Consider the following 27793-nt stretch of genomic DNA (forward strand, 5'->3'; position numbering starts at 1 on the left):
GCCTTTCTTTCTCGCGAAGAGGTGTTGCCATACCACACGGTGATCCTGTTGGTGAGGACGCTCTCGATGGTGCAGCGGTAGAAGTTCACCAACACATGTATTGGCATCCCCCATCGCTTGAGGCACCTCAAGAAATAAAGGCGCTGCTGACCCTTCTTCATGATAGAGTCAGTGTTCACAGTCCAGGTTAGATCTTTAGAGATGTGAATTCCCCAAAACCTAAAGCTGGTGACTGTTTCCACTTCCGTTCCATCAATACTGAGTAGGCTGTGAGTGTATGGCCTGTGTCTCGGAAAGTCCACTATTAGCTCTTTCGTTTTCTTTATGTTCAAATCCAGGTTATTGCTATGACACCACCTAAGCTGTGATGTCACCGCCCTTTCCTGTGAATAGCAGGGCCTGCAGCCGCTGGGCTGAGGGGAGATCTCTCTTTAGCTCAACTGGCTAGGTCCCTGTTGAGTGAGGCCGGAGGCCCGGTTTGAGTCCCCGACGGTGGGGGACCGACCTGATGCTGCGGCGGCGAGAGCGCCCTTATGAACCCCGTAGCGTTACATTATTATTATTATATCTGACCAATACTGGAACAAAGTTACTGTGACATTCTTGTGATAAAATCATACGCTCTCCTTTGCAAGACCTACCTATCGCAAAAACGTCCATATACAAAAATTGTATGTGTGACTGAAACTTCTCAGCCATTGAATATAACGTAGACTGCAGTTGTAGACTAATCTCAAACTCTTGAAAGGAGGAAAAAAATGTGTATGAAATACATCAAAATGAGAGAGATCACATTAAATAAAAAAAAGACATTGAGACGATAATGTTCTCTTCAGATCATAAATGAGAGATTATTAAAATTATTAACCTTTTAAATGGAATTATTCACTGGTTATGTAGCTGTACAAACACCGCACTGGAGATTGCGCTTGTTTGACTATATTCTAGTAATCTGAAATGACAAACTGGAAATCAAGCCTTCTTAAACAGTTATTCTGAAAATGGACATAAAATATAGTAGCTAATTACGGTGTTAGAGACAGAACGATCATGTGAATCTTTTAAATGTTTTACATATACATTAGTTGACTAGTTCAAAAATATTTAATAAACAGTGCCGCCCTGTATGTCATAAACATTAATGGCATTGATGGCAGATGAATGGTATCTGTAGATAAGTGAGGTATGGCTTCTTTTTTAATACCGTCAAGAAATAAGGATTCACTCTTGTAATTTTTTCTTACCTATTTTTTTACAAGATCCAGTTGCACAACGTCTACTGGCTGACGAGTGTTCTGGACCCAGGCGAGGTTAATTTGATATTACAAGAGGCTCAGACACCAATGGGTGTCCTTACTCCTAAGAAACTACACAGGGTGTCCACAGAAACGAAGCAAAACTTAACTCTTCAGCTGTACGTAATAAATGGATCGAATCACACTGAATGTTGACGTGTGGTTTAAAATTGTATACTTTACAGGAGCGTTATTTAGAAATCTAAATCTACAATATTGTATAAAGATCATTTCGATTATATTTATAAGAATGTGTCACGATATCCCGCCTCCAAAAAGCCCCCTGGTACTATAATAAAAATAAATAACGAAGTTATTACGTTGTTTTCCAGGCTGCATTGCCCCTTAGGTCTACACGGGCTAGCAGTATTGTGACAACTGATAGACTCCACCTACAGAAGCGCTTGTCCGTCATCCTTCAGATACTACGGTTGTTGCTTAGTATTAGTGGCTCAACAGCGCGTACGATTTGCGTGCTAAGCTGTAGGAGACAGTTCTTCATAACAAATAAACACACATAAGTGCACAAAAAAGTATTTTCCACTTTCGTTGTTCGTGTATTTGACCACCGAGGCAAGTCTGCGGTGGAGAATAGGCGAGCGCCCCGGGCTGCTTCACTCCCCGAGCGCTGCTGGAGACTCGGGGAGCCCTGCGCGCTGTCTGCGGGTTCCGGGAAACTTCGCGGTGGCCGCTGTTGGATGGAGTCAGAAGCGCTGGTGTTTCCACTTGGTTTAATTTTTGGGTTCTACTTCGGAGGAGGAGCGTTGTGTCCAAATAAATAAAAGTCAATCTGGAAGAGGAGGAAGCGCGATGGTTTCTGTTTTGGTCGCAGAGTGAACAAGGTTTCGTTCATTTTACATTAAGTCGTGGCGCGATATATCAAGGACGTGTATTCAGATAAATTCAGTTAAAATAAATAAACATAAATCATAAACACGTCAGTCGTACTGGAGTGAAAAGAAAAAAGGAAAATTGTTTCAGATTGGAAACGAAAAACAACGACTGAGTAAGTACTGAAACTGTTTTATCTCATTATTATTGAGCTGTTTGTGTCATGTTAGCACTGGTTTAATTTTGTAACTTTTCCAGGATCTCGGCGATTTACCAGCAACACCAACACTAAAGACACCATGTACAGTGCCAGCTAATGTTGTTGGTTTCTTTTGCTAGTTTAAAACTACAGTATTTTCTAATAATGGGAATTTTGATGGTATAGTACGGTGATACTGCAGTTTTAACTCGCGCTAAGTTTTTATTTTACTGCTGCTTGTACTGCATGCTAAAAACCCTATGGAAAAAGTGCAGATAACCGTACCGTATGTTTCGTTTTCAGAACAACTTGCAACAAGGCCTCCTGCCTTAGTGTCCTTGTTGTTCCGTCAGTAATACAAGTGTGAGTGGGTACGCTTTTATCTTTAAGTTAACTGTGCTTTGACGAGGGGCGGAGAACGTGTTTTATATTGCGAGGTTTGCGGAGATGTTTAAAGGCCATTTTATTATGATACTCTTCTGCTGTTTCTACCGGAAGTAAATGGCATCACCGATGTGCTGTCGGCCTAAAACTGTAGGGAAAGAGGAAAAAAAAATTGAACTTCGCAGTTTTTCGTTTACTTGTAATGGTGATTCAGAGGCGTTTTGCTGAAGATATTTTAAATAAAAAATGAACGTCTTGCTTTTGGATTATGTACACACAAGCCCGACCTCCTAAATTCACCTTTATTATGTCGTTGAATTGAAAAGTGACAGAACCATATTTGCTCTAATTTTCCATTGGGAGTTTTCAGGTTTTAATATTTTACTTCTTTAAATGACTCATGTGGAGCAAAATCGACTCTAGAAACAACTCGGCACCGTCAAGAATTTAGCTGTACTAAAGCTTTTGCTGGAATCACTATGTAACAGTTACAAGTGTGGCTGTAAAAAGAGGTAATTTCTCTGTATAACGAGTTGTTTTACTCTCTTGGCATTATAACTACCTACAGACTAAGGTTTTGTTTACACTGTTTTTGTAGTGGAGTTTTTCCTTACGTTTGGTAACTGGGTGTAATATTTTGAGCTTAGAGCAAAATTTGGTTCTCCGAGTTTGTCTCTGTTTTAGAACATAAGAACAGTAACAAATAAGAGGAAGCCATTCACCTCGTCTAGCCTGTTTGGTTGTAAGCTACTTAATCCGAGGCATGTTTTTGGAAGAAGCCAGGATATTGGCTTCAACAACATGGATGGGTAGCTTGCTTTCTGTTCCCACAACATTTTGGGTAAAGACGTGCTTCCTGACCTGAGTTCTAAATGTACTTTCACATTGTTTCCACTTGTTTCCAACCTGCTGTTGTAGGACATTTTCTTATGAATCAGAATGTATTTGGTTGCTCTTCTCTGGACTGATAAAAGAGCAGCAATATATTTTCTAGAGTCTGGTGACCAAAATTAAATGCATTATTTAAAATAAGACTTTGCTAGTGCACAATACAATTTTAACAACATCCCTTGATTTAAATTTTAAACCTTCTTACTGTATATCTCTAGATCTGGTTAACCTTTTTAATTGCTTCCCTACATTATCTAGAGGATGTAAATGATGTGTCAACATAAACTGTGGTTCCTATTTTTGTAGATATTGTTAGTTTTTTTTCACTTGGCTACTTTAAATGTCATTTTCCAGTTGTAGTTGAAATACTATTGGAAATTAATTGACAGACATTCATGACATATTCAGCAAAGATGGCCACATGGTTTTTCAGTAGTTACTACTTTTGTAAATATGTCTGTCTGCCTCTACAGTAAGTGCTAAATTATATGTTAGCTAATGTTGTAATGAAATGTAAATGTCTCTGAGAGATGATAAAATTTGTCATTTTTGCATCTGAAGTAAATTGAAGGTGAGTGGGACGGGGAAGATAATTAGATTGGACTGAATATAGCTGCTGAGAACGCTGAAATATTCATCTGAATTATCAAGAAAATGGTTTTTGACCTTTATGCTTTGCTCTGATCTGTCATTGTTGGTCACTTTCTCTAAAAGTGCTGCTTGGTTTTTGCTTTCTTGTTTTATTAAAACAGATATATTTGTACTGTACTCTGTCTTTCACTGGTATTAAAAGTCAAGTTCTTGCTGGTTCTGCTTTAGTTGTGCTTGATTTATTTGATGGAGGTGATCTGTTGAACAGGTCTGTGTGTCAGCAAGTCAGTCTTACCATAGCACTGCCTTGCGTCACTGGACAGAGAGATGTCAAAACTGATTTGTTGCCTTAGGATCAAAAGTAGATATGAATAAGACCTTGTGATGTTCACTGATTATCAATGGTCCTTGCTAAAGCATGGGTTCAGTAGTTTTTTGTGGTAATTTAATTAGTTGTATTACAAGGCAAAAATAGGATTATAGAACAAAGATTACAAAGAGTTAACATTATAGATAACCACCCTCCCAAAATCTCTCAGCCAAATAATTTGCTGGTATGCAGCTAAAGAAGTTATAATGAAGGAAGAATTGTGTATTAAGCAAGTGGTGCAATAGCAGACCTGTTTCAATGAAGCCATTAATCATCCTTGGCTTTTAAAATTCAAGTGGGCGTAGGTGTGGAATCTGAAAGCAGTTGAACGTAATTTCAGTCAGGTCTCCAAAAGACAGTATGCAAGTCTTCCATCACAACACTTTCCAACATTAAGCTGTTGAGAGGCTGACCAAAAACATCTTGACAAAACCTGTTTCCAATCATCCAGCAAGGCAGAATCTCTAGGAATCAATAAAATAATTTGGACAAATACATCTTACAGTAGTTACTTGATCTTCTTGCAAACTAACTGAATATGTTTGGCTTTTAAACCTTTTTTTCAAACTTGATTAGGGCTCTCTATTACAGTTTGTACCAATCTAATCAGAATGTGTTTCAGCTCTTACCAGAACAGTTATCAGTGGGACAATTGATGTTGCAAGCAGTGACAAAGGAGAATCATTCCTGTTGTATTCTAGTAATAGAATAGATGGCATATACTGTAAAATGAATTATATAGAAAAGTACAGTATATGTTGTATGGACTTACAATTACTTTCCTCACAGTCTGCAGAGTTAATGGAACTTTTTAAAAGATTTCTCATGATTTTGCTGTAGAGCTACCCAGTTTAATGACAACATTATTTGTAGTTAAATCCTAAAATGATTTAGAACAATTTGAAGACTTTGACCCAAAATAATTTCGCAGCCTGACATAAGGGTATAAGGAAATGGATCAAGTATTTGCTTTGCTTCATCCTTTGTGGGCTTTTTCTTTCTGGTGTGTGGTAAATGAATCAAATGAAATGACAGAGGGAGACCAATTTATAGGTCACTGCTTCTTAGAATGTGTAACAGGCTTAATGGTGTGGGCTATTAACTGTGGGTAATATACAGATACATGGAAAAGCAGAAAACAAAATGGAACATTTCTGTTAGCTAAAGCTATTTAACAGCTAGCCTAGGCAAAGGTTATAGAGTGGTAAAGTGGAGTGATAAAGGGGGTGCACATAATGTATGTTATAAAACAAAGCATTTTTTCTCCAAGTTAGTCTTGCATGGTTTTGTATCCTGAAACACTACAATAATTTATTTTATGTTGTGTTTTAGTTTATTCCAGGATTCATTATTGTTATAGTTCACAGCTATGTAAGTTGACAATTTTCAGTTTGCCAGGGAACATATTTTTGCATACACTTCAAGGTGAGCTCAGGCCTTGAGTTTGCTTTAATTACAAACAGCGCTTTTCTGCTTGCTTTTTATACAGTTGGCAGAACACCTTGGTAGCTAATGCTCAGACATAAAAATGGTGTAATACATATAACTGTTCATCCTGTGCATTTGTTAAGACGTAGTACAAATTGTTTTGGAAAAATAACAAAACTAGTAATGTAGGTCTTTAAAATCTCCAAGAGAAGACATATTTCAAAGTAATATGGCTTGGAAGGGAAAACAGAATAGTTTATCCAGAATGTGTACTAAGGTAAAAAGTGAAAATATTGGGACGGTGAAGTACAATTTTTCATTTTTGCTTTGAACTATGTACTATTTGTAATACTAATGTAATACTGTAGTACTAATTTGTATTTCAGATAATTAGATATTTATAAGGCAAAAGTGCAGAATTTCAGATATTTTGGTGGATATATGTCAGAAAAAAATGTTTTTGTGTTTAATGACCTATATAAGTATTAGTCAGCATTAGTATTAGGACTAATTAGTATTTGGCTACATGCCCCTAATATGCAATTGCTGCTTCAAGTCTTTGATCCGTTGACATCACCAGGCTCTTGATTTTTTGCTTTCAGATACTTTGGCTTCAGTTTTGTGGGGTTTTCTGACTTTCCTCTTCAACAATAAAATTAATGCTTAGTCAGATTCGTATCAGGGGAATGACTTGGCTATTTCAAAAGTTTCCACTTCTTCCTGATGAACCCATTGATTAAGTGTGCAGTTTGGTTTGGGTCATTGTCTTGCTGCAGGGTTGAAATACTGCCTGCTGAATTTGGATGCATTTTATTTGGACATGGGTAGACAAGATGTTTCTGTACACTTCAGAATTCATTCTGCTGCAGGCATCATCAGTTATATTGTCGATAAAGTCAGGTGAGCCAGTTCCAGAGGCAGCCAAGCATTCACATGCCATCTTTACAGATGAGGTGGTGAGCATGAGATGGAGAGGATCTGTTGTAGCTCCTCTCTTTCTCCACACTTATGCTGTTCTGTCACTTTAATAAAGTTTGTTTTCATCTTGTATATCCTTAACATTTTGTTCCAGAACTGTTGTGGCTCATTCTTGTATTTTATTGCAAATCTTAATCTGCCTTTCTGTTTTTAGTGCTAATGAGAGGTTTGCATCTTTTAGTGTAGCCCTTATTCTCCTGTCAAAGTCTTCTGTAACTTGAATTTAGATTACTTTCACCCCTGCACTCTGGCAGCTGTCTGTAATCTCTTTCCCTGTTATTTTAGGTTTTCCTCACAGCTTTAATGAAGACATATCATGTTGTTGATCATGCAATGCAAAGGAGTGTAATCCAGGCATCCTAGCCAAATTTCCCATTGGCCTTACCAATCATAATAATAATAATAATAATAATAATAATTCGAATTAATAATAATTGCTTACACTTATACAGCGCTTTTCTGGACAGTCCACTCAAAGTGCTTTACAGGTAACGGGGAGTCCCCTCCACCACCACCAATGTGCAGCATCCACCTGGATTGTCACCAGTCATCAATAATAATCCCCATCTCTGAATTGGCTTAATTACTCTGTTCTCCTCTCCACTAATAGCTGATGTAGATAAGATCACTTTATTGGCCATATACAATTTCTTGTATTAGGAATTTGTCTTTTCGCATACCCCAACTTGCTCTTCATGAGAGACACATGATGTGTGGTGAGCGTTCTGGTGCACCATGGCTGCCATCGCATCATCCTGGTGGATGCTGCACATGGTGGTGGTGGAGGGGAGTCCCTTCCTGTAAAGCGCTTTGAGTGGAGTGTCCAGAAAGTGTAAGCAATTAATAATAATAACAGTAATAATAATAATAACAACAACAACAACAACAACAACAACAATAGTATTATTATTATTACCTGTCAGCCATTTGTCCTAATACTTATGTTAATCTGAAATAAGAAACTTGAACACAGCAAACGACATATGCAAAATGATACCCATGTTGTCTCATATTTTTCTTTTGGTCTGAAATACAGATTTCATTAGCACACAACAAAAATAACACATGCCACTTCATTATCATAATAGATATGCTCTTTCACTGTATATGAAAGATACATTTATTAAATGTTGGCAGTTCTCCAGTATTAGTGAATAGTCTACATACATTTTAAATAAAAGGTTTTTAACCAGGTGTCTGGGTTTGTCAGAGAAGGGTTCCTCTGTGCTTTGTACCATCACCCCAAGTCTTGTAGCATTAAAATCAGCAGGTGAAATGTGCTTTGACAGCACTTACAGAGATCGTGTTGGTCTGCAGTTTTATTTCTAATGTTTTATAATTAATTTTGTTGTTGTACTGATTATCATTATTTGAACTTTATTGTTAGAATTTAGGTGTGTCCCCAAAATTATTATATTTGATGTCCCCCAGTTTTAGTACTACTGTATACAGTAGAAGCTTCCTGTATTAAAGGGAACAGGAAGGTGCTGCCATTGTCTTAACTAGGAACTATAATGTGTTCCACATGTAAATTACTTGAGCTTTCTTAAAGTGAATCACTTTTAAAGTGGAAGTTTTCCTGCTGTATAGAATTGCTTGGAAAGCACCTATTTACAGGAACTCCAATTTCATTTCTGCATTTGCTTTAGATGATGTACTGTAAATGTGAAGCATGGCAAATGCGTGACAGCTCATTCATGGGAGGCTACAAAAAAAGATGTTTTCAAATGTTTTTGAAAAACAAATTTAGGGAAATAGTAAAGAAATAGTAAAGCTAAACTTATAAATATAAATGGTGTCTTATTCTAACTCAGTCTTTGTTTTTTTCATTATGATTGAGTTTGTATTGTTAGCACTGTCGTCTAATGTGCAGTGCAATATTTTTCAATTCATTTTTCAGCATTAAGATTTCATACGTGAATCAGTGCCAGGATTGGTTTACATTTATAAAACCAAATATAGTAATACAGCGAACGAGCAAGGCCACTTAATAATTGTAGTTCAATTCAGGAAAACTGCTGATAATTTATGGATGAGAAATGTACTTAAAGAACATTATTATTTGATTATCAGCTGAATAACTAAAAAGTATGTAATGTTTCTTGGAGAATATCACATTTAAAACTGTTTTAAAACAAAAATATTTCATCTACATGGCACTAAGAATGGAAAATGGAAAAAGAATGGAAAAATATATCTAGTATTAGCCTTAAGTACAAAAATCAGGACAGAACTTTTTTGCCACTACTCGTCAACCCATTGTATTATTTGTAGTACTGTATTACCTTTCCAGCTAGAACAGGAAAAAAAATTGTCAGCATCTTGAAGTATTATTCAAAACTTCAGGGTGCCTAGTTTTTTCCTTATTACTAGTACTCAGTACTATAGTAATTGCAAACAACGACAAAGAAATAAAAAACTATGAAATGTGCTGTTAAGTTGCGTGTTTTTAGCTGTGTTTTTAGATTGTGTTTGTTTTCTGATTCTTGTTTTACTGTTGGTTCTGAAGATGACCATTGGGTTGATATTACTTATGGCTTTGAGGGCTGTTGATAAGTATACAGTATAGAGATTCTCTTCTTTTAGCCTGCCTGTGTTGTGCATTGCTTTCAAACCCAGGAATTTATCTGGTTGCCATTTTCTGGACGGATTCCCAAGCAACAGTATCCTCTTAAGTAACATGGTGACCAAAATTGTGCACAGTACACTAAATGAGCTTTTTCTAATTTATTGTACAGTTTTAATATAACTTTCTTTCATTTAAATTCTGTTTGTTTTACAATGTAACTTAACATTCTATACCTTTTTTCTCCAAAATGCCTGCAGATCAACATAAACATCCAGCTAGCTACTTCAAGCCCAGTGTTTCCTACTTTATATTTATAATGCAACACACTGCACTTGCCTATGTTCAGTTTCATCTGCCAAGTATCTGCCTAGTCCTAATTTTGATCTAAGTCTTTTTAAATTTCTTTGGCAGCTACTTTGAATCAGTATAGGCAGCATCTTAAAATAATCCTAAAAATTATTTATCTAAAAATCCCCTGACAGACGTTTTTTTTTTTATTTGACCATTTCTCAGCTATAATACCCAATAAAAATAAAGTGTACCAAGCAGGGTTTTGTGCTCTGCTGAGACACATCTTTTACTGGTACCTTCTCACAGGTACAAGCCTCTCGGGATGCAGGCTCTCTCAGCCACCTTGCTTCTCAGCTCTGGAACTCACTCCCTCCATAATCTCTTTCACAGTCTTTACATCTAGACTAAATCTGCTTAGTCTTTTTAGTGTTTGCCTTTTTGCCCTTCTCCACGTTTTTTTATCTCTATCTTTATTTCCGTTTAATGATATTTTGATTATTTCTTTTTGTTTTGCTTTCACCCTGTAAAGTGCCCAAACACTGTTGGCGTACATGGGCACTGAAACTTGTAGTGCTCATGGTTTCTAGATCATGAGACGCTGTAAGGCGGGAAAAATCCTGGCTTGCTTGTGACAATTGACATGTAATACAGTATATGTGGGAAGAAAATATATCTAAGAAAATCAAGGTATTTATGTTTGTTTATAAGCAACAAGGTGCAGTTCAGAGAATGCCATATTATGTTTTTCCTGTTACTGTATTCTGCACTTGTCCAAAGCTCTAACAGCAGAGTTTGATTATTAATAATATCATAACACAATAAAATCACCACAAAAATAGTCATGATCAATTATTGTCCAATGGTTATTACAGACTAAGCTTTTTTGGGGGTCCTAAACATTTGATCGCTTACTTAGGGGTCTTCATTTCTATTTTCAGATTGCTGGAAAAATAAGCCAAGCAACCTTATGTATTCATGCTTTGAATTGTTAGCAATGTCACAAGCAATAAATTGACAAGTGTAATTCAGAAAAGTATGTTGACAATTAATCATTAACTTTTGATGATAGCACCTTGCCAGATTTAAACTTTGACTATCTTTGTATTCACAATCTGAACCTGGATAATTGTACGTTTTCATCTGAGACGTGGTGCACCTGAAATTCATTGTACAGTTTTAAGATGCTTTTTAATATAATGCTTGTTTTGGTTCACAGACACAATTGTTTCCTAAACAAAGTATTAGTAAGAAAATCTGAACAAGATAAAGAATCATCAGACCCACTTGGCATTGATCAGTTTATTAAAAGTGTTTCCAGGATCCAACATACATATCCATGAGCTACAAAGCACTGGGAGACAGCTGTGAAATACTGGAGACAATCAGAAGCGGATGGATACAATAGCATGTACAGCTGCAGTTGTTGATGCATATTTCATCAAGCTGTCACTGTTAAAGTTAACTTAAAATTTTGGTGATTACTGACACTTGACACAATTATCACAACCCAGGATAACTAGTGTTGATCTTTACTGTATAAAACAAAATGACTTAGCCTTCTGCCCTTGCTAATCTCTCTTGTATGACCTTGGTTTGTGTTCCAGTCTCCCTTGGTGTCAGGAGGGTGTCAACATTCATTAGTCTCCTTCCAAAGGAACTTTCAGTAGAGAAAACCAGCGGCTCTATAGATGTGTATTATAAAAAAATAATTTCCTAACAGAAATCAGGGCAACCTTTTCTGAAATAACCAAGTAAAACAAAAATACAAACCTTTGCTTTTTAGATACCCATGTGCAACATATTTTTTTCTTATAATGTTTTGAGCATTCAGTTTTTAAGATTTGTAGTTTTGTATTTCCAAAAACCGAATAAGTTAAGACAAAACAATGGAATGCAAGAGCATTCAGCAGCATATCTGTTTTGTTCAAAAAGGCATTTCATAATGTATATTTGTTTTTGTTTTACCGAGTGGTTTCATCCTGTCCACCTAAGGTATTAAATAGCATAACCTGCTACATTGCAGTTAGCTTATTGATTTTTTTTCGACTTTGTTTTGTACTTTTCTTTAAGGCATGTTAGCCTGCAGCAAATGCTTTCATTGTGCAAGTTATGTGCATTCAATTTTTGCACATTTGTGCGAGTGATATCATCTGTCTGAATGAATTCTCTGACCTGTTTTTTATAATTACCAACCTTGATAATGTAGTGCTACATTTCGGAATCTACAGTACCTCATTTTCATCAGTCTTTTAAATAGGCTGTTTCAGTTTTCAATCAGAACTGTTGAATATTCCTTTTTTTTAAATTTAATTTCCCAGAATAAAAAAAATATCAAACATATTTGGGAGGTACTACCACCTTCATGGAATCAGCTTTGTGAAGCTGCCTTTCATCTTTAAAGCTAAATGAAATCTGAAACGCAAACAAGAACATAAATATATGTACTCTCTATTGAAATAACAGTAAATAAGAAATAATAAGACATAACAATTATGTTTCTTCAATAAGAAGTAACAGAATAAATGTAAGAGGAATGCAGATATTGTACATGATGTGTTCTTTAAATACCATTTGAGATTAATTTGCTGAATTATAAAGGTATAATATTTGTACCTCTGTTTAAATCTGTAAGCATTACTGTATTTATGATATCATTAAGAAGCCATGATAAATATGCACACTAACTGTCTTTCAGGCAGTTTACAGTTTTAAAGGGTGAACTCTGCTGTTAATGTCATATAGTGAATTACATAAGCACCCAATGAATGAACCCAAAAGAATAACTTGGAGTCATGCTTATCATAATGTTACTTATCGAGTGTAAAAAGGCTTCTATTTGTATGGTTTGCATTTTACTAGAGTCCTTATTTTATTTTGGGTCTTTGTTTGGAATAGATTTAAAAGGTTTTTTGGAAAGAGCAGAAAACAGATGATAATGGTCTATCTGAAATTTAGTGCTAAAGCTAAATTAATTATTTGTGTTCAAAATGTCATTGAAAGTTTGTCAGGTGGAATTGAAGAGTAGTGAAAGTTATGTGTTCTGTTGACCGTACCTAGTGGTGTTCAGAACCCTCGTTTATTTTACATGCAAAATGTTAATGTATTAATATCAGTGTCTCAGTCTTGAAAACTGGTTTTGGGTCAGGGTTCCAAACATTGGCTGGATTCTCCTCCAGCTCTCAGAGCTGACCACATCCCTTAGTACGGAATCAGCCTGTCTTATCTTGCTCACAATTTTGTTTATAAATTGTTATTTTTCTATCAAGGATTACATAACATTGGTATGATTTTATTTAGTTCCTTGTTTCTTTTTGAAATTTTTGTTGTACTTCACTGTTGCTAACCCCTCCCTCTTCACCCGAGATGTGTGTGTTCTGCGTTGCTATGATAATAACAAGAAGTGCTGTTATTATTACTTGCCACCTGGAAGGCAAGACAAGCCATTAGACCTTTGAGACCCAGAGATGTGTTGTTCTCAGTGATTTGTGAAAGGCTCTGTGGCAATTTAACAATAATACCTTTATTTGTGAAGTGCTTTTCTGAACCCAAGGAAATCTGTTGTGAGTGCTATACCAAATAATAATTGAATTCAATTAAAATTTCATTTAATTCAGTTGGCCACTAATTTTATCCTCAGTGCTTAAATCTGGACTTTCTTTTCTGTAGTTTAATGTATTCTACTTTGATTATATCAAGACCATTTGGCTATGTGTCCATAGGCAAATCCAATACAATACAAATCCAATACAATCAATTGTATTGATTGTTAAAGTATGTCTTCTTTAAGCAGTGATGCTAAAATCACATAAACTAGACCCACAGTGATGGACACACCTATGTACCAGCTAGTGGTGGATGGTACAGTATGTAAAAAAGCAGCAAATTAAAAAAAAGTTTTGGTTAATTTCTTGTATTTTTATACCATATGCTGTGAGGTAGCTCTTCTTCATTCTAGCGTTAATCCCGCATTCGGCAGGGTCCGCTTGTCGACTCGCCCGTCTCCATTTGGAGTGGTCATAGGTGTCTTCCGGGGCGACGTTCACTTTCCGCACGTCTTCAGTGATCTGATCCATCCACCGCTTCTTGGGCCGCCCTCATGGCCGTCGACCCTGCGGGCTCAGTCGCATCGCTGTCCATGCCACCGTGTGCTCGCCACTTCTCATCACATGTCCATACCATCGCAGTCTTCCTTCTCGCATCTTCTCCGTTATTGGTGCCACTCCCATACGTCGACGGACATCGTCATTGAGGACGTGGTCAAATCCTGTTAGGCCGAGACACCACCGGATCATCCTCATTTCCATGACATGGAGGGCCTGCTCGTGCCTGGAAGTTGCATCCATACAGGGCGACAGGGCAGACAACGGTCTTGTAAACTTTGGCCTTGAGTTGGATTGGCATCCGGCGATCGCAGATGCACTGTGAGGTAACTAATTAATGTTAAGTTTAATCTTTTTCTGCATCTGTCACCATGGAGAGAAATAAAGATGATTTGCTTTTCTTCTCCGAGACGTTTCACACTTTGATCCCGGGACTTTTTAGCTGTGCTTCTGAACTGTTCTGAAAAGCACATGCAAAGTGTAATTTAAGAGGATTTTCCAATATTTAATTGGAGTTAGCAGCTCCAACAAAAGTTAATTTGACTTTGAATTTTTATTTTTTGGAAACCATTTATAGAATAAAATTGAAAGTAATCTTAAATTCATATTTTGGTATTATGGTGGGAGAGCCCCTGAAAGAAGCAGGTTTCTTAATAGGGAAGTGTTCCAAAACTGAGGTTTCAGCTCTGTGAAAAACTCCAAAAAGAAACACAGATGTCCTTCTGTTTTCATTTAGTTTGATTAGAGTATTACATTAAAAGCAGCCAAAGTGTAATTTATCTTCCTGGACTCATGTTGTTGTGCATGCGATTTCACATTTTACAGTAGCAGCATCAACTTTATGATCTAGTATGGTTTTATTACTGTAATGTATTAGATATATTTCCTGCAGTTTGATGACAAAGATGATGTTATACTGCTTTGTGTAATTTGTTCTTGAAATTTTAGGTGGGTGTCAATAGCATGGTTGGCTTTCTGAATCATCTTCTTTTAATCTTTAAAAAATAGTTAGTTTAATTCATTTCCATGCCTATTTCAAATATTTTCTGAAGGAAAATACATGAAAATATTAGCATTGTATAAACACAGACATTTGAAACTCTTATAGTGAACTAAAATCTTTACAGCCTAAGATATTTTAGTATGAACTGCTCAATCACTGAAAGAATCAAAAGGCAAACCAAAGCGGTTTCATATGATGTGCTTCTCACGTACTTAATGGGTCATTAATTTATATTAGAGCAGAGGTTTTCATTCGTGTTCCTCAGGGTCTCCTTTGTCAGCTGGTTTCAATACAACCTTATTCTTCTGTGGTAATTGGTGTCGTTTAAGATGGTGTCTGGCCTTAGTTTAAAACTTCCCTAACTTAAGTGCAGATTTTCAAGCACCTTCAGCACAAAACTTTATGCAGTCTCTCCGAAGCTTAGCAATTAAGTAAATGCTCATTTTTCAAAGGTGACTTACTTGCAATTAACAGATACACGTGGGAATGACAAAATATGTCCTAATTCATCAAAGACACCTAAAAAGGACAGTTCTGAAACTTTCCCATTACTACAGGGTTGAATTAGGTTGACACACCTCTTGTGTCTGAGTTGATAAGCTATGTCAGTATAATTCAAGACATCTGTAATACATTAAGACAATGTCTTTTAGTTAGTCTTTTCATTGTATTTGTATTTCTAATGTTAACAGTGTCTGGAAATGTGTTTGTACCTACCTAAAACTTTTTGTAAAATGCTAGACTGGAAGAGATTTGTTTTCTCTGCAAGTAACAAACTCTAAAGTGAAAGTCAAAACACAAAATATTTCATCTTATTTTTGTGTTAGACTGTTCACTGATAACTGTGGTCTACAATAAAAATAAATGTATACTTTAGAGTTTATTATTTATTATTATAAAAATGATTTTCATATTTATTAGGAACAGTAATAGAAGATGGCATGATACACACCAGGTCGTTACATTGTGTGTATAGTGTCTTCTTGATAAAATGTCTGAACTGTTACCACAGATATTTACAAATCATTTTAATCAAGTATTAGATAAAAAGTAAGACCTGTAGTTTCTTTCTTTCATTTCTTCTGATCAGCATATGAGCAAATTTTACTTTATGAGAAGGATGGTGGTAGTAAATAAACAAATGAATAATTTTCTTCAAATCAGCACCTGGAGAAACAGAAGCATCTTGAGGTGCACCTCAGCTGGATGGTCCAGCTCGATGGCCAATGAGATAAGGAGTTTAAAGTGGTGAAAATAATGCATATGCATGACTTTTTATTACTTTGCTTCAGTTAGATTGGAATAAGTGGGTCATTGTCACATAAGAGGAGGTCTGGAGATTGCACTTGCATTTCTTTCTCCATCATAAGGAATTATTCAGACTGTTCACGTATAATTAATTAACTAAAGCACTGAATACAAAGCCCTCACTTGCGTATTGTGGTGTAACATATGATGACTTCATTTTTTACTGTTCATCCCTGGAAATTCTATTTATCTTAATAGGTTTTTTGTATGAATGTATTCTCATTGGCTTTTAATAACTACAGCTGTCCATGTATACCTGTTTAGGAAATAACAAAAGAAGACTTCTTAGATATAGCTATTATATAATCAACCAAAGACCTCAGTTATTCTTAAATCCATTCCTAACCACACCATCAGCCTTTTGATGATTAGACACAGTAGTTTAATATGGGTCTTAACTGTATTACATGTATACACCACTTGTGTTGTGTTCAGACATGATATATGTCTCCTACAGACAGCAGGAAGATACACTGTATGTTTAATACAAGGTAAAGGTTTTCCACAAAGTATGTAAGAATACTGGAAGCCGTTTCATGTAGCTTCACAGACAGATTCAGTAAAATGCAATAGGGGATAGTGTTGTGATAACTTAAAAACAAAGCATCTGACACAAAATGTTGGATGTCAGAAAATGTACTGCTCTGAGAGAGAATTTGGAATCGCTGTGTGATGCAAGCCTGTACAAACACTCTGTTCACAGTGCATCAGGGAAGATAATTATTAATAATAATTGCTTACACTTATATAGCTCTTTTCTGGACATTCCACTTGGAGCAATTTACAGGTAATGGGGACTCCCCTCCATCACAAGCAATGTGTAGCATCCACCTGGATGATGCAACGGCAGCCATAGTGCGCCAGAATGCTCACCACAGATCAGCTATTAGTGGGGAGGAGAGCAGAGTGATGAAGCCAATTCATAGATGGGGATTATAAGGAGCCCATGATTGGGACATTTGGCCAAGATGCCAGGGTTACACCCCTACTCTTTTCTAGAAACGCCCTGGGAATTTTTAAATAACCACAGAGAATCAGGACCTCCATTTTATCTCTCATCCGAAGGACGTTAGTCCCCATCACTATACTGGGGCATTAGGACCCACATAGACCGCAGGGTGAGCTCCCCCTACTGGCCCCAGTAACACCTCTTCCAGCAGTTCCCACCCTACAATTCTGGTTGCATACTGTTCATTTCACATTGGTTATACTACCTGCATTACTTATAAACAGATTACATTTGCATTTACATCTGTGTTTTCTTTACACATCCTTTGACTAATAAGGATGTGTTACAAAATAGGAGGCCATTTGACGTCTAGCCCACTTGGTAGTTTGTAGATAATTTGATCCAAGGATTTCGCCCAGTGTTTACTTGAAAGAAGCCAGGGCATCAGCTTCAGCAACATGACTGAGTAGTTTGTTCCATACCTCCACACCTCTTGTGGTAAAGAAGTGGCTACCATTTACAGTTTTAATTGCACTTCCATATACTGTACAGTAGTTTATTCTTCTGTCCACTGCTTCATGTTTCAATGTTCATTCTCAGGATGTTCCCTGGGTTGGCTTTGTCCAGTGCCCTTGAGGATTTTGTATACTTGAACGCTGTTAATAACTGGAAAGGTTCCATTTCTTGAACCTGTCAGTGTAAAACATTCCCTTATCTTTTAGAAGATATCTGCTTTCTTTTCTTTACGCTGATTCCAGAGCAGCAACATGTTTTTTACAATGCACCAAAGTTGTACACATTCTAAGTATGAATTGAACCATTTTCATACATTTCATCTACAGATTAGTAACTGTTCATCAGCGTCTGAAATCTGTTCTGTTGTATAATTAGTTTTATTTTAAAAAGAGCAAAAAGAAAGGAATTGAATGTATAGTATTTACAAACTAAATATAACTTGAACTATGTGATTAACAAAAGACAAACAGAATGCATACAAAATGTGGTTTTGTAAACCACATGCTCTAAATTTCCACTCAGTTTGGCGGTTTGAGTAAAAAGGTTTCCAGCTATTGCCCTATCAAATACCCCTGAGACAGCAAGTTCAGGTCTTCCGCAGACTGTGACTTCGTTCCAATTAGGCTATTCATTTTAGTGAGATACTACATTCAATTACTCAATAGGACTTGATATGAATAAACATTCGGAAGAGAAAGAACTAGATTCTGCTGTTCAGTGCTTAGTGATCAGTCAAGATTATTAAATAGGTGGTTAGACAAGGACCATGGCCATTGCTGAGAGCAGTATATTCTCTAAAGCTTTGTTGATTTAGAGCAGTACAAACCTGTTAATATTTGTAATCAATAACTATTCAACAATATTGTTTTGTTCTAATTTTGAAATATCAGCAACACATTTTGTATTAGGGAGCAGGTGTAAAACCTTAATAGCCTTTGGTGGTATTTGGTCATAGTGATAATTTTAAATGTGCCCTTTTCTTTGCTGTAAATTTGGTCTGATCTCATTACTTCAAACTTCTGAACAAGAAGATTAAAAAAACATGCACAGCATATATGGCTTCACAAACAGCCCCAACCCCAGTCTCTTGCCGCTTAGAAACGAGTATTTTTAGAAGCTATATGGATGGCTATTGATTTTGATTTTTTAAATGATTTTGGCACATTTTTTCAAATGTCCAGATAGCATGCAGATAATGCATAATTAGTTTTGCCATCTATGACATACAATTTGTGTAAATAATGGAGATCAGTACATTGAACAAAAATTTGAACTATTTTACAGCATAGTAAAAAGTACACTTCAGTCAGCTGTAATTTGTTAAACTGTTACTACACTAGTCATTTTTATGTTAAAGAATGAACACTGGATCTGATGTCTTTAATGTAAACTACGGCACATGTTGTTTACTCAAAACACAAGTGTACAATCCTAACCCATTTCTAAGAAATACTCTTAAGGCCAGCAGAAGTCTGTGGTAAAAATATTTTGTCTCATTTTTCACATTGCAATACAATAGTATACTATTCTTTCTATTCTTTTAATATTTTGAGACTATAAAAGATAAGAGCTAAATTTTCTAAAAGACTGCAAAGTGTTTCACACCACATGAACAACTCCCTATATAAACACTAGCGTTTAGACTAGCACTGGCATGGATGTAAAAGTTTGTGGTTACAGAAAATAGGCGAGATAAGTTATCAACAAAATCTCCCACACAAAATAAAGATGACATAAACCATTAAAGACCTTTTGTCACACCATGTATTCAATATACCCGACCAATATAGATAAGTTTCACTGTATAGATTCAATTGATTATATTGTCTGTATGGTTATTTATATAACTGTTACTTTCTGTCAAAATTAAATAACATTAAATAAATAACTTATCTGTCAGAATTAAATAACATATACTCAGATATTCCTATACACTGTTTGATCTCTTCAAATATCAATTAGAAAGTGAGAACATTTTAGAAAGTTGAGGGTTTATTTAAAGAACCTAAATATGCATATGATACAAAAATGGGTTGAGTGGCAGAAAAGGGAGCAAGGGAATTGCTAGAAAACTTAAAGTTCTGAAGTAGTAGACAATGTGGCAAATTAAATTTAAACATTGATCTTTGCCAAGTGATCACACTGACAGTAGGAATGTGGGTGTTTGTCGAGTCTGCTATGTCCTTATATAGACAATGTGGCATTGGAATGAAAAACCAAATAGAATGATTAGGTATGTAGCAAACAGTGTTCAATTTAAATCCAAGGAAGGTTTGTTTAAGTTTTACAAATCTTGAATAAGAGCTCACTTATTGGACTGTGATGGTCATCATACCACAAAGAAGATATAGCCCAAGAAAGATTTCCTAAAAGAGCAAACAGAATGATTCTTTCTCAGGTTATTGTTGTATGCAAACAGCTCAAAGTAGATACATCTCTTCAGTATAGAGCAATGGTAATAATAATAAGCTCCTCAGAAGTACAGTATAGATGCATTTAATCTATGGGACTGTTTCATAAGGACACAGGCTAATTTGGAAACGTAAAGGGAATTCAGTTGGGACTGCGAATAGAAAACACTTCTTTACACCAAATATTATGGGTATCTGGACAAGGCTTCCCAGTCAAGTGGTCCTAACCTTGCACACATTTAAGAACTGGCCAGGTGAAATTTCAGTTTCACTTCACTTCCCAACATCCAAAATGAGCAAGATGGAACTAATGGCCTCCCCTCCTTTTTTGGTCTTTTTTCATTTTCTTGTGTATTAGGAACTGAAAGTAGGAGTTACTTTCTTTAAGCAACTATGCATGCTGGGTCCCTTACACTTTTCAAGAAATGCCAGAATGAATTTCCTATAGCTGCCAGCAACCAAATAAACAAGATTAAGTGAATGTTTTCTAATTTTTAAAAGATAAAACAATTAAAATAAAAGTTGTAGCATATGGCTTTTTAGTTTATCTTCTTTAATAGAAAAGATATTGGACAATCTGTACTATATAGTACTAGTCATAGACCCACCGATTGTTTGGCAATTATGCGATATAGATGAGATGGTGTGCTACCCATCTTTCATGTATAACTTGTGAGGGCGCGTATGTGTGCGAGCCTAAAAGCTATTTCAGTATTTAACAGTTCTGTCTTTCTTGTGTTGTTCCCCTCAGCTGAATATCAGAAATAAAGTAGCATGAACCACTGTGTCAATGTAACAATGTAAGTTGCCATCTTAACATACAGATGCTTTCTGCAGTTTTCTATAAAGATTGTTACATTCCTACTGTAAGATGAAAAACAGGAGAAAGAGATTATTGTTTATTTTTTGCACTGTAACCCATGAATCCAATACATTTCCTCATAAATGCCGAAGGCATTAAGGTCCCAGAGCAAATTTCAGGGTTATTGTTGAGCTCTTAACAAATGGTTAAAGTGATATTGACATGTGTCTTGCAGCAGAACATGATTGTAAAAAATGATATGTACTGTAGTCAGTAGCCTCAACAGTGTTGAGAAAAAGACAAAATCATGAAGATACAGGTGAGTTTAATGTCAAAATATTTGCCATCTTTTTCGTAGCAGTGGTAAGCTGATAGTGGTTCATTTCCATTTCTAAAATAATAAAAAAATGAATTAGAGATGACAAGCAGTGCTTTCATTATGTCCTTGTAGAATACTTGAAGGACAAGCTCACATACAGACCCAGCCACATGTACTTTAAACACAGCTATACAGACACTTACACACATTGCAGACAGTCCCAGGGGGTGTCCTGTCTGCTGCTGTTTAGAATGGAGCATCCAAATAAGTTGCTCTTAACAGAGCTTGTTTTTCAATATCATAAACTGTAACACAAGATGCGAGTGATTTAAACAACAGCAGAGCTATCATTAGCTTGGATAAAGTGAAAACTATCCCACAGAGCATTCTCAAATATGTGAATGTGCTGGATAAGATTTGAATTTGTTTACATTTTAGTTTTTCACATATGGAAACCTTTAGAAGGTGCTTTAAATGGTAGAAGGCTTTGATGCTAGAATGATGTACAATAATAACTGGTTTCCATCATATGGTGCCAGCTGAAGCAGTGCTCCTGTTTATTTGTCTGTCTAAAGTGGTTAAGACTATACAGATAGAGATAAAGGTGTTATTAGTTAACTAGTAGGTGTTGTATCAAAGCTCACCACAGGTTTAATATAGAAAGAGGTTCAAAACATAACATAAGGAAGTTTACTTTTTGTGAGCTTCAGGCCCCCATGTAAGCAAATGCCAGGAGCTAAACATCATGCTTCTTACATTTGGTCAATTATTTTACTGACGACACAAAAGATCAGTTCATAAAACTTTCAATGTCTGTACAATTGTGTGTTTCTGTAAGGTGGTTGAGAGTGTTTTACTGTGGCATGGGGTATTTGGTAGAATGGCCAAAACATTTAACACTAAGTTCAAAATGTACTGGTTGTACATTTTAGGATAACGCCTTTTTCACTGAGAGCATAAGTAGATTAAATCACAAAACCAGTGTGCTTGCAGTAGGTGGCTTTATGTGTATGTGTTGCTCCAGTTGCCTGGTTTTGCAGCAGCCAGGAATGGGTTATGTGTGAATGCAGCAACTCGTGTGAGTCTGTACTACTGTAGATTAAGGGATCTGTGTTGAGTGGTCGCTGCCTGGCCTGAGTGATAGGAGCAGCCCCTAGACAGTTCCAGCACGCAGATAAGCAGAGAACAACTGGTGGTTTTCTTGCTGTTGTGTGATAGCAGTCACAGAAATAAACAAGTGAGGGTGTGAGCCTGTGCTCAGGAGATACTCGGGGACTGGCTGTAATTTGTTCTTCCAAAAAAAAAATGTGTGGAGTTCTCATGTGATGCATTCACCTGTGGCAAAAAAAAAGCCAAAGTGAAACTAAAACTAAGACGACATTCTGCCCTGTGGAAAAAAAAAAACTTCTGGGTATTAAAGCTGATATTATTTTCTGGGTATTAAAGCTGACGTTATTTTCATGACAGAATGTCCTAATAATTGTTATTCAATTTATAATGATTCTTGGAACATGCTAGAAGTATGTGTGTACTTTTTGCTGAATCACCACATTAGGAGGTCTGGATAAATATGCTGTCTAAGTACACCATCATGACCGAGAAAAGCGATGTAAAGCTTTTACATTCATGTTGCCTGCTGCTTAGCTAGCTACAAGTATTAGAGTGTTTGTATTGTGTCAGAGAAAGCTTGTCTGAAGATCACAGAGATGGGGAAAAAAAGCTAAATGTTTTGACAAGATAGTGGTTTCACAAAAGGTAACTGATAGTTCCTTATTTTATTATCTTTTAGTTCTTTACTTTGTAGCTAATTGGCATTAATCCTGTTAATCCTACACCCATGTTCATTTGGGACTCAGTAACACTTAATTTTCATTAACTTTCATTATGAGCTACATGACTCACTTAAATCTTTAGTAGACCTCCACACAGTGTGTTCCATGCAAGCTGTAAACAGTCCATTGTGGTCATGCTGTTTACAGAAGAATAGGAGTGATAGAAGTCTAAGGTGGGTAATCTGATTTCCACATTTTGATTTCAGCTCCCACCAGCAGCCATGCATTTACGGGGTAGGGTGGAAGTATGGCGTAAGACAGATAGAAGGGACTCGATTTCTATATTGCTTATGGGGTTGCAATGTTGATCCCCCCTTCCTCTCCACTGTCAAGTGGTTTGTGAAGTCATTCTGCCAAATGGCTGACAGTCTCGATGTGCCCTATTATCTGTAATTGTTGCCTTTGCCATGTAAATGTTTTATCCTAGCATAAAATGAGCCCACACAACACAGACTGAGTAAGGAGTTGCTCACCTTTCCATTGTTTTTTTTTTAAGGGGTTGTGGGGAAGCAAAAACAATTTTGAGTAGCCATGAATTTCATTTGTCTCCATTCTAAATGTTTACAAGAGTGAAAAGATCATTGCTCCCTTAGTCTGTCTTTAACATTAAAATATAGTTCCTGAGATAAGTGAAAGATTCTTAGGAAACAAGGTAATCACCACATCACCACATCACCTCAGAGTTGTGCATTTATATGTTGTTTTACTGTGTAGTACACAATCTTCAGTTCTGGGGTGAATTGTAGTTGTGCATTTACATCAGGGAAAACAGTTCCAGCCAGAGAGGGTATAGTGTTACCCTTTTCTAATGGAGAAGATGTTGATTATTGAAATTTGTAAATGTTCTCTGTAAAATGCATTTAGCATTATAAAGTTTACAATGGGGAGTTAATCTGCTTGAAATTGTTGATCCTGTCTAATGTGTTAATGTTTTATTTGAGCTGAATATAGTATGGTATGTTTTATCAAAGAAAGACTTCATAGTGTAACACAGTGATTTTAAACCTTGATCTCAAAGGATCTCTGTGTCTACTGGCTTTCATTCCAGCTGAGCTCTTAGAAAACAGAATCTCTACTAATGATCACTGGAATTGAACTTTTTTCTATAATAGACCTTTTTATTCAGTATTTTCTCTCAGTTTTTGGGTTCAGAAATATCCTTCTGCATGTTTGTTGTGAAAACAGTAGCAAGCAGAACTGGATCTATTCTCTCCTCGGCTTGTTTATTAAGTGGTTGCTGCCTTATTTTTACTAAATAGCTTGGAATAGGTGACACAATAAATAATGTCCAGACACAGGCTAAATAGAATTGCGCTTTATTCAAAACTTGGATTAAAATATAGGGTGAAAAATCCAAGATGGTTTCACCATGATTTTTTTTATTTATTTGTGGGAGTTTTTGTGGATTTGGTATGTAAGGAATAAGTGATAAATACACCAGACTGTTTCCTAAGACACATGCATTCTTATACCAAAATCTAAACTCTTCTTGTAAAAGATCATACTGATGGCTGAAAACAGCAATTCACAGGGGATTGTTCAGCAAATAACAATTGCAGATGTAAATATGTGTGTGTGAGTTAAATATGATCTGATTAACCTGGTAGTGTTCTTTATTTTCTTTGTTGAAGATAAGAACTGGATAGTACATGTTGTCTACATATTCGTTGTGAACTGAAAACAGTAAAAGACTGTCGGACTTCCGCTTTGCTATCTGATTTTGAGAGCAGGTTGCGTAAGTTTTGTACATTCATGACTGTTACTGTTTTAATAGACTGAAAGAAAGATGGTAGAAGATGTCAATTCCAAGGGTTTAAGACTATAAGACCATGACTTTCAACATGGTAGTGTTTTACACATTGACTTTAGCATCTCAGTGTCAAAAGAGACAATTTCTAGGCTTTTTTTTGTGTACAGATAGGTTGTATCAGACAGCCACAGGAATATCTGACACATATAGAAATGTTAGTAGGGTGCTCTTAATTGAAAATATGTTTGAATTTTGCGTAAGCACAGTACAGAATGACAAATGTTATAAGCAAGAGAGTGGAGGTAGAATCCCAAAGGTTTACCCTTGACTACAGGATCAATAAATAAACCAGAGAGAGCAGGTTAAAACCCTGCTGTGTACATGTAATCTGAATATGATGGTGTTACTTCTTTTTAGATGTAGTATTATAAAGTTTTTCTAAGACGACATCAAGCTGTTGACCTAATTTGCTGTATTTTCATTTTCCAAAGTGTGAGTTGCATCATAATAAAAATTTCCTAGATTAAATTTTGTTTAAAAATACTCTTATTATTTACCTTTGTACAATCATTTTGTGGTACTTACTGGAGACTGTAGAAGTATACTTTGCAAAGTCCTACTGTCTCTAATTGTAGGCTTTATATGCACCAGAGAACACAGCATACTTATGTAGGATGGAAGCAGTTTTAGGTCACATAGTGTTTTTCCTGGGGTTTCCAACACACCCTTGCATATATGTAGCTTTGCTGCATGTGTTGTTTGATGAAGTCATTTTCTTTGTACTTCTTGTATGTATTTGAGGACATTTTAAAGGGGGAATTAAAGGCTTCTGCATGTGTATGTCACAGTTTTAGATTGTTTACAAAGGGAAAGAAAGACAAAGTGAATAAATGGGAAATTAGTGCTTGATGTTCTGTTGTGCCTGGATTATGCATTTATGTGGGTGAATAGAAAATGCAGTTCTCCATTGTTTTGCACAATTGGAAAAATGCTTAAATCATGAGGGTTATTTGGCAAAGGAGCACAGGGCTCTGGGAGGCCACAACTTGCCTACTGACCTATTACACTAGACAGATGGCACTGATTTGATTTCCCATCTTGAGGAATGACAGCTGAACCAGCTAACCTGTGCTGTCTTTGATATGAATAAACATAAACAGCATCATTTTAAGTCCTTGAAATCATGGAGATTAGATATATTGAATTGATTGTGTTCATCTTCTGATTTGTTGTAAAAAGACTTCCAAATTAAAAATGTCAATTCCTTAATTTTCTCACTTAAAATATGAAAATCACCTAATGCAGTTTGTTTAGTGGTGTACTTAATTGGTAGGTTGGTGTAGTGCAGTGTTTTGGACATATTGTAGGGTTTAGCTACTGCACAGGACCTTTATAAATTCGTGTTGTCCCATAAAATAGCATGTTTCAGGATATTGGTAATAGTTAATGACATCTATTAGAAGATTTGATAAAACTGGAGGTTCACTCTTAGTGTTTTTTCACCCTTGAAAATAGAAAGCCACCTGTTTTAACGTGACCCACACAACAAAGGGATTTTTTTGTGTAAAAGCATGCGCACAGAACGCAAAGAGAACTTGCTGTGGTTTGTTTAATGCGTCAGTCGGTGAGATGTTGTCAGGAAGTAGCATGACATCTCTGTGCTGTAATTATCTTGCTAACTAAAAACTTCAGTGCTGTTTAGAAAGTGTGTGCAGGATCAAACTTCAGGATGTGGTAACTACTGTAGCTGCCTGTTATCCTGCTGGGGCCCATACATTTTTGTATCATGTTTTCCAGTGAATCTCTTCTAGATTTTGGGTATGTAATCTCACTTTTGGTAGGTGGTTTTGAAAACTTTGTAACATTAGTCTTAAATGCCCATAAGGCATAACTGTTCATAATAAAATTTCTTGTTTGGTGATATTTAATGTCTCTGTATGAAGATCATATATTTTTTGTATTTTGTAATGTACAGTGCCTTGCGAAAGTATTCGGCCCCCTTGAACTTTTCAACCTTTTGCCACATTTCAGGCTTCAAACATAAAGATATAAATTTTTTATTTTATGTGAAGAATCACCAACAAGTGGGACACAATTGTGAAGTGGAACGAAATCTATTGGATTTTTGAAACTTTTTTAACTAATAAAAAAATGAAAAGTGGGGCGTGCAAAATTATTCGGCCCCCTTGCGTTAATACTTTGTAGAGCCACCTTTTGCTGCGATTACAGCTGCAAGTCGCTTGGGGTATGTCTCTATCAGTTTTGCACATTGAGAGACTGAAATTCTTGCCCATTCTTCCTTGCAAAACAGCTCGAGCTCAGTGAGGTTGGATGGAGAGCGTTTGTGAACAGCAGTTTTCAGCTCTTTCCACAGATTCTCGATTGGATTCAGGTCTGGACTTTGACTTGGCCATTCAAACACCTGGATACGTTTATTTGTGAACCATTCCTTTGTAGATTTTGCTGTATGTTTGGGATCATTGTCTTGTTGGAAGATAAATCTCCGTCCCAGTTTCAGGTCTTTTGCAGACTCCCAACAGGTTTTCATCCAGAATGGTCCTGTATTTGGCTGCATCCATCTTCCCCTCAATTTTAACCATCTTCCCTGTCCCTGCTGAAGAAAAGCAGGCCCAAACCATGATGCTGCCACCACCATGTTTGACAGTGGGGATGGTGTGTTGAGGGTGATGAGCTGTGTTGCTTTTACGCCAAACATATCGTTTTGCATTGTGGCCAAAAAGTTCGATTTTGGTTTCATCTGACCAGCGCACCTTCTTCCACATGTTTGGGGTGTCTCCCAGGTGGCTTGTGGCAAACTTTAGACGAGACTTTTTATGGATATCTTTGAGAAATGGCTTTCTTCTTGCCACTCTTCCATAAAGGCCAGATTTGTGCAGTGTAAGACTGATTGTTGTCCTATGGACAGACTCTCCCACCTCAGCTGTAGTTCTCTGCAGTTCATCCAGAGTGATCATG

The 27793-nt window shown here is 36.4% G+C and overlaps 1 protein-coding gene across 8 annotated transcripts in view; it reads left to right on the forward strand.

The window, feature by feature from the left end:
- The first annotated feature begins 1701 nt into the window (after positions 1–1701).
- The window catches only part of LOC148673124 (tyrosine-protein kinase JAK2-like), a 119903-nt gene continuing 93811 nt past the window's right edge, over positions 1702–27793 (forward strand). For 5 of the 8 annotated variants that reach the window (XM_088629415.1, XM_088629409.1, XM_088629411.1 and 2 more), the window contains exon 1: positions 1702–2301. The gene's annotated coding sequence lies outside the window, so the exon portion shown is untranslated. Of the gene's footprint in view, positions 2302–26491; positions 26655–27793 lie in introns of those variants that run through there. The other 3 variants (XM_088629413.1, XM_088629408.1, XM_088629410.1) reach the window with 2 other exon arrangements.

The sequence above is a fragment of the Lepisosteus platostomus genome, chromosome 4, assembly GCF_059453375.1.
Source record: "Lepisosteus platostomus isolate fLepPlt1 chromosome 4, fLepPlt1.hap1, whole genome shotgun sequence".
Classification (NCBI taxonomy): Eukaryota; Metazoa; Chordata; class Actinopteri; order Semionotiformes; family Lepisosteidae; genus Lepisosteus; species Lepisosteus platostomus.